This window comes from Lynx rufus, unplaced genomic scaffold (assembly GCF_022079265.1).
Source record: "Lynx rufus isolate CCGP_SWC_20201006 ecotype Redwood Valley unplaced genomic scaffold, mLynRuf1.p SCAF_3, whole genome shotgun sequence".
NCBI lineage: Eukaryota > Metazoa > Chordata > Mammalia > Carnivora > Felidae > Lynx > Lynx rufus.
In genome coordinates this window covers 49,787,345-49,800,419 of record NW_025814845.1, presented here as the reverse complement: position 1 = coordinate 49,800,419, position 13,075 = coordinate 49,787,345, and the positions used below count along the sequence as shown (strand labels likewise).

Genomic DNA, 13,075 nt, shown 5'->3' with positions numbered 1-13,075 from the left:
AATCATGCCTGACAATGCAGGATCTATGTGGGTTAGTGTATCTGCCCATTTGCTCAATGCTGCTGTTTCTGTTGCCTTCTAAAATATTATTTTATGCAACTTGAAAGAATTTGCTCGTCAGTTTATTTATATGTACGTATGTTTTTTTCTGTATAAAACTGCTATGGATCTGTGAGTTAAGAATTTTGTATCCTTTACTTTTGTCAGATAATGGTATAGATAAAATTCTGCATCCAAGAATCCATAAAAACCCATCATTGGCATACATTCTTCTCAGCAGGGTTCCTTAATTTTAGTGTGCTTGAGAATCTCATGAGTCTATATCCAGAAATTTTATTTTGTTTTATTTTTTTTTAAGTATTATGTGCAACTTCCAGGTAGTCTCTTTTTTTAAATCATTTTTATAATGTTTACTTATTTTTGAGAGAGAGAGAGAGACAGACCGAACATGAATGGGGGAGGAGCAGACAGAGAGGGAGACACAGAATCTGAAGCAGGCTCCAGGCTCCGAGCTGTCAACACAGAACCCATTGCAGGGCTTGAACACACGAACTGGGAGATCATGACCTGAGCCAAAGTCAGACGCTCAACTGACTGAGCCCCCCAGCACCCCCAAAAATTTTATTTTAAAACTTACTGGGTAGGATACTAGGACTTAGCTATTTTAACAAAGTCCCAGATGATTTTAATATAGGTAGTCCATGGGCTTTGTTTTGTGAAATAGCTTTGCAACAAATATTGAGAAATAGATTCCATACAGGTAAACCTCCTGTGAGGTGTTCCTGTATATGTTCCTATGCAAAATATCTTAATATCTTAATCAAGAAGCTTTTTTTTCAATATATGAAATTTATTGTCAAATTGGTTTCCATACAACACCCGGTGCTCATCCCAAAAGGTGCCCTCCTCAATACCCATCACCCACCCGCCCCTCCCTCCCACCCCCCATCAACCCTCAGTTTGTTCTGGTTTTTTTTTACACTAATTTATACATTTTTAATTGGTTGCATATATTAACATGTACTATAAGATTCTTTTCTAAGAAGCATTACATAATAAATGGATACTGTAAAAAGATCTGATTAGTTAAAAGTAATAAGCATTAACAGATACATACAAAACTCAGCCTGATCAGACTGGGTGTGAGCCTGTAATGAAGCATGGGGCACCAGCCTTCCCAAGTGGTAGCCTTCACAGGAGGGAGGGGTGGGGGTGGGGGTTAAAAGACCACAAGACCGTTAAAAAAATCAGATAACTAATTAGACACAGATTAACTGTAAACAGTTCTCTCTCCCCAGTGGACAAAAAGAATAGCTTCTGATGCCGACTCCACACCAGAACGATTTCTACAGCTTGCCTGTCCTGGCTGCCATACGAGGGCTGATGTGGTGGGTGGGCAGACCCCGATCGAGTCATCACAGGCCTGGGCTGGAGTCTGTCTGCTTTTGTCAGGTATAGGGGTGTGTGTGAGTGAGTGTGTGTGTGTGTGTGTGTGTGTGTGTGTGTGTGTAAGGGTGAGTATGTTTGTTGGGGTTTCTTTTGGCAGCTGGATTTGAGAGATGACTTTATGTTTTGTTTGGAAGAGGAGAGGGGGCTTGTGTTGGAAGGCCTAAGTGTGTTCTTTGTTTGTGAAGGACTCTGTGCTCTGCTCTCACTGCCCCTTCAGCAACTGCAGCTTTCCGCCAAGGCCTTGGCCCGGTCGTTCTTGTCCAGTTTGATGGGTTTGGGGAATTCGTTGTATAGCTCCACCTCTGTTTCCTGTTTAAGTGCATTCTGTGCAATCATCTGGAATGCCTGCTCCACATTGATGGCATCCTTGGCACTGGTCTCGAAGTAGGGAATGTTGTTTTTGCTGTAGCACCAGGCCTGTGCCCGCTTTGTGGCCACTTGTCTGTTTTCGAGGTCAATCTTGTTTCCCAACACCATGAAGGGGAAGTTTTCAGGATCCCGGGGACTGGCCTGGATGAGAAACTCATCTCTCCAGCTATCAAGGGTGTTGAATGTGTTGGGGGCAGTGACATCAAATACCAGAACGCAGCAGTCTGTGCCTCTGTAGAAGGCCACCAAGGGACTGGAACCATTCCTGTCCTGCTGTGTCCCAGATCTGCATTGTAACTAGTCTGTCATCCACCATCACCTCCTTTGTCAGAGAGTCTGCTCCTATTGTAGCTTTGTACTGATTACTGAATTTCTTGTTCACATACTGGTTCATGAGTGATGTCTTACCAACTCCAGAATCTCCCAGGATGATAACCTTCAGCAACACTTCCTTCCTAGAGGTCATCCTTCAAACGCGGCCTCTCTGCTGGGGGCTCCTGGCTGGGAGCATAGCTAGGGCCCCCACCGAGGAGGAGATGAAAGGGAGGACAGAGGCAGAGAAGTCCAAGTTCTGGTTCCAGAGGACTCCTCGGCACTCCCCAAGCTTTCACCCTGTTCTCAGTTTTTAAGAGTCTCTTATGCTTTGGCTCTCTCCCACTCTAACCTCTTTTTTTTTTCCTTCCCCTCCCCCATGGGTTTCTGTTAAGTTTCTCAGGATCCACCTAAGACTGAACACATATGGTATCTGTCTTTCTCTGTATGGCTTATTTCACTTAGCATCACACTCTCCAGTTCCATCCACATTGCTACAAAGGGCCATATTTCATTCTTTCTCATTGCCACATAGTACTCCATTGTGTGTATAAACCACAATTTCTTTATCCATTCATCAGTTGATGGACATTTAGGCTCTTTCCATAATTTGGCTATTGTTGAGAGTGCTACTATAAACATTGGGGTACAAGTGCCCCGATGCATCAGTACTCCTGTATCCCTGGGTAAATTCCTAGCAGTAATACTGCTGGGTCATAGGGTAGGTCTATTTTTAATTTTTTGAGGAACCTCCACACTGTTTTCCAGAGTGGCTGCACCAGTTTGCATTCCCACCAACAGTGCAAGAGGGTTCCCGTTTGTCCACATCCTCTCCAGCATCTATAGTCTCCTGATTTGTTCATTTTGGCCACTCTGACTGGCGTGAGGTGATATCTGAGTGTGGTTTATATTTGTATTTCCCTGATGAGGAGCGACGTTGAGCATCTTTTCATGTGCCTGTTGGCCATCCGGATGTCTTCTTTAGAGAAGTGTCTATTCATGTTTTCTGCCCATTTCTTCACTGGGTTATTTGTTTTTCGGGTGTGGGGTTTGGTGAGCTCTTTATAGATTTTGGATACTAGCCCTTTGACAGATATGTCATTTGCAAATATCTTTTCCCATTCCGTTGGTTGACTTTTAGTCTTGTTGGTCGTTTCCTTTGCTGTGCAGAAGCTTTTTATCTTCACAAGGTCCCAGTAGTTCATTTTTGCTTTTAATTCCCTTGCCTTTGGGGATGTGTCAAGTAAGAAATTGCTACGGCTGAGGTCAGAGAGGTCTTTTCCTGCTTTCTCCTCTAGGGTTTTGATGGTTTCCTGTCTCACATTCAGGTCCTTTATCCATTTTGAGTTTATTTTTGTGAATGGTGTGAGAAAGTGGTCTAGTTTCAATCTTCTGCATGTTGCTGTCCAGTTCTCCCAGCACCATTTGTTAAAGAGGCTGTCTTTTTTCCATTGGATGTTCTTTCCTGCTTTGTCAAAGATGAGTTGGCCATACGTTTGTGGGTCTAGTTCTGGGATTTCTATTCTATTCCATTGGTCTATGTTTCTGTTTTTGTGCCAATACCATGCTGTCTTGATGATGACAGCTTTGTAGTAGAGGCTAAAGTCTGGGATTGTGATGCCTTCTGCTTTGGTCTTCTTCTTCAAAATTACTTTGGCTATTCGAGGCCTTTTGTGGTTCCATATGAATTTTAGGATTGCTTGTTCTAGCTTCGAGAAGAATGCTGGTGCAATTTTGATAGGGATTGCATTGAATGTGTAGATAGCTTTGGGTAGTATTGACATTCTGACAATATTTATTCTTCCAATCCATAAGCAGGGAATGTCTTTCCATTTCTTTATATCTTCTTCAATTTCCTTCATAAGCTTTCTATAGTTTTCAGCATACAGATCTTTTACATCTTTGGTTAGATTTATCCCTAGGTATTTTATGCTTCTTGGTGCAATTGTGAATGGGATCAGTTTCTTTGTCTTTCTGTTGCTTCATTGTTAGTGTATAAGAATGCAACTGATTTCTGTACCTTGATTTTGTATCCTGCAACTTTGCTGAATTCATGTATCAGTTCTAGCAGACTTTTGGTGGAGTCTATCGGATTTTCCATGTATACTATCATGTCATCTGCAAAAAGTGAAAGCTTGACTTCATCTTTGCCAATTTTGATGCCTTTGATTTCCTTTTGTTGTCTGATTGCTGATGCTAGAACTTCCAGCACTATGTTAAACAACAGCGGTGAGAGTGGGCATCCCTGTCGTGTTCCTGATCTCAAGGAAAAAGCTCTCAGTTTTTCCCCAATGAGGATGATGTTAGCTGTGGCCTTTTTATAAATGGCTTTTATGATGTTTAAGTATGTTCCTTCTATCCCGACTTTCTCAAGGGTTTTTATTAAGAAAGGGTGCTGAATTTTGTCAAATGCCTTTTCTGCATCGATTGACAGGATTATATGGTTCTTATCTTTTCTTTTATTGGTGTGATGTACCATGTTGATTGATTTGCAAATGTTGAACCAGCCCTGCATCCTGGGAATGAATCCCACTTGATCATGGTGAATAATTCTTTTTATATGCTAGTATCTTTTTGAGAATTTTTGTATCCATATTCATCAGGGATATTGGCCTGTAGTTCTCTTTTTTTACTGGGTCTCTGTCTGGTTTAGGAATCAAAGTAATACTGGCTTCATAGAATGAGTCTGGAAGTTTTCCTTCCCTTTCTACCTTTGGAATAGCTTGAGAAGGATAGGTATTGTCTCTGCTTTAAATGTCTGGTAGAACTCCCCTGGGAAGCCATCTGGTCCTGGACTCTTATTTGTTGGGAGATTTTTGATGACTGATTCAATTTCTTTGCTGGTTATGGGTCTGTTCAAGCTTTCTATTTCCTCCTGATTGAGTTTTGGAAGCGTGTGGGTGTTTAGGAATTTGTCCATTTCTTCCAGGTTGTCCAGTTTGTTGGCATATAATTTTTCATAGTATTCCCTGATAATTGCTTGTATCTCTGAGGGATTGGTTGTAATAATTCCATTTTCATTCATGATTTTATCTGTTTGGGTCATCTCCCTTTTCTTTTTGAGAAGCCTGGCTAGAGGTTTATCAATTTTGTTTATTTTTTCATAAAACCGACTCTTGGTTTCGTTGATCTGCTCTACAGTGTTTTTAGATTCTATATTGTTTATTTCTGCTCTGATCTTTATTATGTCTCTTCTTCTGCTGGATTTAGGCTGTCTTTGCTGTTCTGCTTCTATTTCCTTTAGGTGTGCTGTTAGACTTTGTATTTGGGATTTTTCTTGTTTCTGGAGATAGGCCTGGATTGCAATGTATTTTCCTCTCAGGACTGCCTTCGCTGCATCCCAAAGCGTTTGGATTGTTGTATTTTCATTTTCATTTGTTTCCATATATTTTTTAATTTCTTTTCTAATTGCCTGGTTGACCCACTTATTCTTTAGTAGGGTATTCTTTAACCTCCATCCTTTTGGTGGTTTTCCAGACTTTTTCCTATGGTTGATTTCAAGCTTCATAGCATTGTGGTCTGAAAGTATGCATGGTATGATTTTAATTCTTGTATACTTATGAAGGGCTGTTTTGTGACCCAGGATGTGATCTATCTTGGAGAATGTTCCATGTGCACTCGAGAAGAAAGTATATTCTGTTGCTTTGGGATGCAGAGTTCTAAATATATCTGTCAAGTCCATCTGATCCAATGTATCCTTCAGGGCCCTTGTTTCTTTATTGACCGTGTGTCTAGATGATCTATCCATTGCTGTAAGTGGAGTGTTAAAGTCCCCTGCAATTACTACATTCTTACCAATAAGGTTGCTTATGTTTGTGAGTAATTGTTTTATATATTTGGGGTCTCCCATATTTGGCACATAGACATTTATAATTGTTAGCTCTTCCTGGTAGATAGACCCTGTAATTATTATATAATACCCTTCTTCATCTCTTGTTACAGCCTTTAATTTAAAGTCTAGTTTGTCTGATATAAGTATGGCTACTCCAGCTTTCTTTTGACTTCCAGTGGCATGATAAATAGTTCTCCATCCCCTCACTTTCAATCTGAAGGTGTCCTCAGGTCTAAAATGAGTCTCTTGTAGACAGCAAATAGATGGGTCTTGTTTTTTATCCATTCTGATACCCTATGTCTTTTGGTTGGCACATTTAGTCCATTTACATTCAGTGTTATTATAGAAAGATATGGGTTTAGAGTCATTGTGATGTCTGTATGTTTTATGCTTGTAGCAATGTCTCTGGTACTTTGTCTCACAGGATCCCCCTTAGGATCTCTTGTAGGGCTGGTTTAGTGGTGGCGAATTCCTTCAGTTTTTGTTTGTTTGGGAAGACCTTTATCTCTCCTTCTATTCTACATGACAGACATGCTGGATAAAGGATTCTCGGCTGCATATTTTTTCTGTTCATCACATTGAAGATCTCCTGCCATTCCTTTCTGGCCTCTCAGAAGAGAGATCAGTCAAGAGTCTTATAGGTCTCCCTTTATATGTTAGGGCACGTTTATCCCTCTCTGCTTTCAGAATTTTCTCTTTATCCTTGTATTTTGCCGTTTCACTATGATATGTCATGCAGAAGATGGATTCAAGTTCTGTCTGAAGGGAGTTCTCTGTGCCTCTTGGGTTTCAATGCCTTTTTCCTTCCCCAGTTCAGGGAATTTCTCAGCTATTATTTCTTCAAGTACACCTTCAGCACCTTTCCCTCTCTCTCCCTCCTCTGTAATACCAATTGTGCATAAATTATTTCTGTTTAGTGCATCACTTAGTTCTCTAATTTTCCCCTCATACTCCTGGATTTTTTTATCTCTCTTTTTCTCAGCTTCCTCTTTTTCCATGATTTTATCTATAGTTCACCTATTCTCTCCTCTGCCTCTTCAATCCTAGCCATGGTCGTTTCCATTTTATTTTGCAGCTCGTTTATAGCATTTTTAGCTCCTCCTGACTATTCCTTAGTCCCGTGATCTCTGTAGCAATAGATTCTCTGCTGTCCTGTATACTGTCTTCAAGCCCAGCAATTAATTTTATGACTATCATTCTAAATTCACTTTCTGTTATATTGTTTAAATCCTTTTTGATCAGTTCGTTAGTGGTTGTTATTTCCTGGAGATTCTTTTGAGGGGAATTCTTCCATTTGGTCATTTTGGATAGTCCCTGGAGTAGTGCCGACCTGCAGGGCACTTCCCCTGTGCTGTCTTGAATAACTGTAGTTGGTGGGCGGGGCCACAGTCAGACCTGATGTCTGTCCCCAGCCCACCACTGGGGCCACAGTCAGACTGGTGTGTACCTTTTCTTCCCCTCTGCTAGGGGCGGGATTCACTGTGGGGTGGCGTGGCCTGTCTGGGCTACTTGCACACTGCCAGGCTTGTGGTGCTGGGGATCTGGTGTATTAGCTGGGGTGGGTAGGCAAGGTGCATGGGGGCAGGAGGGGCAGGCTTAGCTAGCTTCTCCTTTGGTGATCCACTTCAGGAGGGGCCCTGTGGCAGCGGGAGGGAGTCAGATCCGCTGCCGGAGGTTTGGCTCCACAGAAGCACAGAGTTGGGTGTTTGCGCGGAGCGAGCAAGTTCCCTGGCAGGAACTGGTTCCCTTTGGGATTTTGGCTGGGGGATGGGCGAGGGAGATGGTGCTGGCAAGAGCCTTTGTTCCCCACCAAACTGAGCTGTGTCGTCCGGGGGCTCAGCAGCTCTCCCTCCCTTTGTCCTCCAGCCTTCCTGCTTTCCAAGCAGAGCTGTTAACTTATGACCTCCCAGATGCTAAGTCGCGCTTGCTGTGGGAACACACTCTGTCAGGCCCCTCCACTTTTGCAAGCCAGACTCGGGGGCTCTGCTTTGCTGGCAGGCTGCCCCTCTGCCCCGGCTCCCTCCTGCCAGTCCGTGTAGCAAGCACCGCCTCTCTGCCCTTCCTACCCTCTTCCGTGGGCTTCTCGTCTGTGCTTGGCTGCAGAGACTCTGTTCTGCTAGTCTTCTGGTGGTTTTCTGGGTTATTTAGGCAGGTGTAGGTGGAATCTAAGTGATCAGCAGGTCATGGTGAGTCCAGCGTCCTCCTACGCCGCCATCTTCCCCAGGTCCTCTTAATCAAGAAGCTTAATAGACCATGGACCATTGAATCCAATCATGCCCTCAGCAAATGTTTCCTGAGAACTCTGCTGGAATGTGGGGATAGAATGGTACCCAAGAAAGTTTCATTTTCTTCAATAATCTAGTGGAGGTAAACACATCAGGCAAGATTATGAGGGTTACAGTGGGACCTACAAGGTCCTATGGAAGCACACAGAGATAATCTTAACCCAGAAGGAAATTCAGGAAAGTCTTCTCAGAGGAAGTGCCATCTAAGCTAAGAACCAAAGAGTAGTAAGATGTAGTTAGATGGAAGGAAAATGAGAGGGAGAAAGTGGTCATGCACCATCAGCCCTTTGGGGGAACTGAATGATTAGATATCCTCGACCATGATGTATGATACACTGGGGGGCAAAAAGGACGAATGTTGATGACAAATGTGGCTCGTTTGGCAACATGGCATCGATCATGAAATGGCTGGAAAGCAATACCATAGAGTTTAGATTCAAGCATAACTCTTATCCTCAACTTTTATTTAGTCCAATGTTCTCTTTACTCAAATTAGTATCTCCTTTTGTTTCACATTCACTTTGTTCCCAAAGATTCCTTGTACTTTTCCAATAGTTAGAAACTATCATGAAGTTTACTAAAATATTTTAAATATGACTTTTTGGTAACCTTGTCATACTAATTATCTGTATTTTTTAATAATAGTACTTTTAATTTATCTAACAAGGCACCTCATTTAAATAAAATATTCTCTGCTTGTTTTTGTCAATAGTTGGTTTTATTACAAGCATGCTGCTTCTAATTGCACAGATTCCTCTTTGCTGTTTTTCTTATTAAGGATAAACTCAACTGATGAGTTCAATACCCCAGCAGCTTTAAAGTCATCATTAATTTAATGTCACTCACTCTTCATTTATTAGTGGTCCTAATTTCTCATCAACCCTGAAATATTTGGAGAAGCTGACCTATACGATTTGATCCCAGTTGCATGTATTAATTAATCAAGCTCTCTGAATGCCCTTATGTTTCCCTGACAGCTTTAATATTGAAACAATCTTTATTGGGATTTTTTTCTTCCTTCACTTACAGGATGGTCTTCGGTTGGTAAAATTTGGAAAGACACCTTGAGAAAAGTGAGGTGCAATTCTTAACTGAATGTAAACATAAACATTTCAAATTGCTTATTACTTTTGTAAATCAAATTTCATTGTAACTTTTGACTAAAGATACCAAATAACTTGGAAATGTATACTAGATGTGATTCCTAACTAGTTTATGTGAAATGTGATTCACATCACATTTATTTTTTTCAGCGGAAATTAAATGTTACTACTTCCTACAAAAAAATGTTTCTAAATGTGTGGTCCATAGACCACCTATATTGTTTAGGGCATTGGTTTAACATATAACTACTGAAGTAGAATTTTAGATGTCAGCCCAGTCATCAATGTTTTAATAAAGTTAGATGATTCTTCTTTACACCAAAGTTTAAGAACAACCCCAGAAAGATTACCTGGTCGGCAGTTTAAGAAGTTTCTCTTTTCCACAATTCAACATTGTGTCTATACTTTCACAGGTAGTTGTGAATGTGGTTTATAAACTGCATATAGAATCTGTTTCTTTTATAAGAATATACAAATACGGTGTGGATTCTTATTACCCTGTGTCATTAAATTGTGCCTTTTTATGATAGAAGAGAAAGTGAGCATCTATACTCACACATGTGGATTCCAGACAGATGCAAATCAACTGGATGGTGGTGTTATTAGATATAAAGATTTGAGAATTATCTTGTTCTACAAATTGATTTCTAATATTATTATCAGAGACATATACCTACCAAAAATAAGGAAACTAAACATTAGAATTTGTTTCAATTTACATTATAAAACTAAAGGTTAAGTGAACTAAAAAGACTACTATATTTTTGTGCTAAAAATTACCTGTTTTAAAAATTTAATTTTAGTGTATCACACAATGATGTACCAGGACCTGGTTCTCAAAACAAAAAAACCCAAATTCTATCGTTTGCTCACTTTTATTTTGTAAATAACTTTACTATGGCCACATCCAGGCTACAAATATGACACTACTTTATACAGATTTCAAAAGAGATATATAATGGCATATATTTCATAGTATCCCAATCATGCAAATTAATGTAATTAATTTAAAGAACATAGATATAGTAAAATGCAGTGATTTAATCAAGAAATTATTACTTTTGAAATTTTATTACTATTTTCATTGTAATTTATTTTACTGACTATTTATATAGTTAAACTTAGAGAAGTTATAGAATTTAAACCCTCGATGGCAAAATTTTTGAAGATTTAAAATTTTCTCCCACAAGTTGATATGAATCATATCAAGAACAGCACAATAGTACAATGGGTTTTTATCCCTTTTTGATATAGAAAAAGTATATATCACAGTGTGTGTATAAAGATGTGTGTATATGTATGTGTTTCATATATGGTATTCTTTTCCACTTGTAAATAGCTTATGTAATCTAGTTCTCAGTGGGACTTCTTTTTTGTATACACTTGTATCACATGGTAGAAAACTGACCTCTCTGCCAATAGTGACTTACCTCTGCCTCTGTGTTCCTGCTTCTACTGATCCTTATTCATGTGTCCTGTTTTGAATAGGTCGTTCCTTTTTTCTACCACCTTCTTACTAGACTTTTAGTCTCTGAAGTGTCATTGTAGTTTGGCTCAAGACAAGTCTATGTCTGTGTGTGAGTGTGTGACTGTGTGTGTGTGTGTGTGTGTGTGTGTGTGTGTGTTAAGTCAGGAGAAAGAAATTGTATTCCAGTTTCAGGGAGCAGAAAGTGCATAAGCTTGAAGTAAGATTGGGCAGAGAGAGCTTACATTCTGATCCCTTTCTTTACTCTGTTATGTCCTGGTATGTTTATACCATTTGATGCAAAAACCTTTCCATCTTGACAAAATAGTTTTTTGAAAACCTAATCTTTAGTGTCTAAGAACTTTTGTCAAGTTAGCCAAGTTTTTGTACTTAAAGTAAAAGTACCTAAATGAAACCTGGACTAATTTATTCTTTCATGGCTGTGCTACATTTTCCAGCAACTAAAATTTCTTCTGGTACATATTTATATAAAATAAAAGCTTATTTGACTTAAATGTTAGATATCTATGAGCCAGGTGAATTCTTGCCTAGTTTTGCATCCTGGATATAGATTTAAACACTACTACTAAATTTGTTATTTTGAAAGCCAGCAAGACAGTAGATGTTCAAGCAATGCCCTCTTTTGTCAAAACTAAGTTTCGAGTTCTAAAGATCTTAGGTAATTTTATACTCTAGCAACTACTACGCCTGCCATGTTATGAAATATTATCTTACTAAGTGGGCTTTATCACATTTTACTATCAATCTTAGCAGAGGAACATGCCTAGATTTTTGGTGAGTCGGTCTTTTCCTATGAGCTTTTAACCTACAGCTGGATGCCATTCACTTTTTGAACTAATTTTGCCCACTGAATAGATTTTAACGTTACTTGAGACTGCCAGGAAATCCAAGGGCATACCAAGAATCTCTGTTGAGATCCGGCTAACAGTGTTTATCTCTCTCTCTTTTTCACTTATGAAGTATTTAAATAAAACTCAAGAAAAGTGTCTGAGGTTAAGTACTATCTTTTCAAGAGAGAAGTTGTCAAGTAGATTTGATGGTGTAATACTTAAAAACTTTTGAGAGTTTTGATAATAATGTTGAGATTTAGGCTTGAAATCTACTTGCAGAATCACTATTTTATAGGTTTTATAGGTTTGTTAATACAAACAAATATTTTTGTTGTCCATGAAAATCCAAAGAAATGCCTTCAGATAAATTATCTTAACCACATTTTACACAAGGAGGTTTAGGATCATTATAGAGACTGGTATTGGATCACTCAGAATTTTAAATCTAGAATAAAGTGTAAAAAAAGACAAGATAAAGACCCTCATTGGTGTGCCTGGGTGGCTAAGTTGGTTAAGTGTCCTACTCTTGGTTTCGGCTTGGGTCATGATCTAACAGTTCAAGCCCCACATTGGGCACAGGGCCTGTTTGGGATTCTCTCTCACTCTCTCTCTCTGCCCCTCCCCCCACCTCTCAAAAGGAAGAAATAAACTTTTAAAATTTTTAAGAAGACCCTCATTTTATAAGGAATTCAATCACAGATGACCTACATCACAAATTTAGAACTTGGATTAGAGAACAGGTCCATAGATGAAAAAGTACCTATTCTCCAATCCAAATTTATATATTAATGTGCTTATGGAATTTGAAAAATACTCAGTAATAGTACAATAGTATCCCTGTTCTTATGGAAATTAGGTGATGGGATTAATATAGTTAACAGATAAATCCCTTTTTTCTCGTATATTTGTTTGATGTTTACAAATTTTTTGAAAGATAAATATAACAAGTGGAAAGATAATTGTATCCTCTTGACTAGTTATATGTGGAAAAAAATATATGAAAAACCACATGAGGAATAGTTAGATGAAGAAGGAGATTACTTGCTTTAAAAACTAAAAGAAATAATATATAAACAAAGGAGCAGGAGGAAAGCTCTAGGTCTTTTTCCAATGAGTTGCATATATATGGTGGACACAGCCTTCAGATTTTCATATTTATATTGGACTACTGTCATTGGTCCAAAATTTTCTCCTTTAGATATTTGTTGATATAGAGCCCACAATACAAGTCGTGTTTGGCAATCTGATTTAAACAGATTTTACAAAAACCATATACGTGATTTTTTACAGAAAGTATGCAAACTAGGGCATGTGGGTGGCTCAGTCATCCGACTCAACTCTTGATTTTGGCTCAGGTCATAATACCAGGACTGTAGGATGGAGCCTTCTGCTCAGCATGGAGCTAGTTT

The 13,075-nt window shown here is 39.2% G+C and overlaps 1 pseudogene; it reads right to left on the bottom strand.

Moving 5' to 3' along the window:
- Window positions 1-1,452: 1,452 nt before the first annotated feature.
- LOC124520419 (ras-related protein Rab-7a-like) lies at window positions 1,453-2,318 on the bottom strand (annotated as a pseudogene).
- Window positions 2,319-13,075: the final 10,757 nt, after the last annotated feature.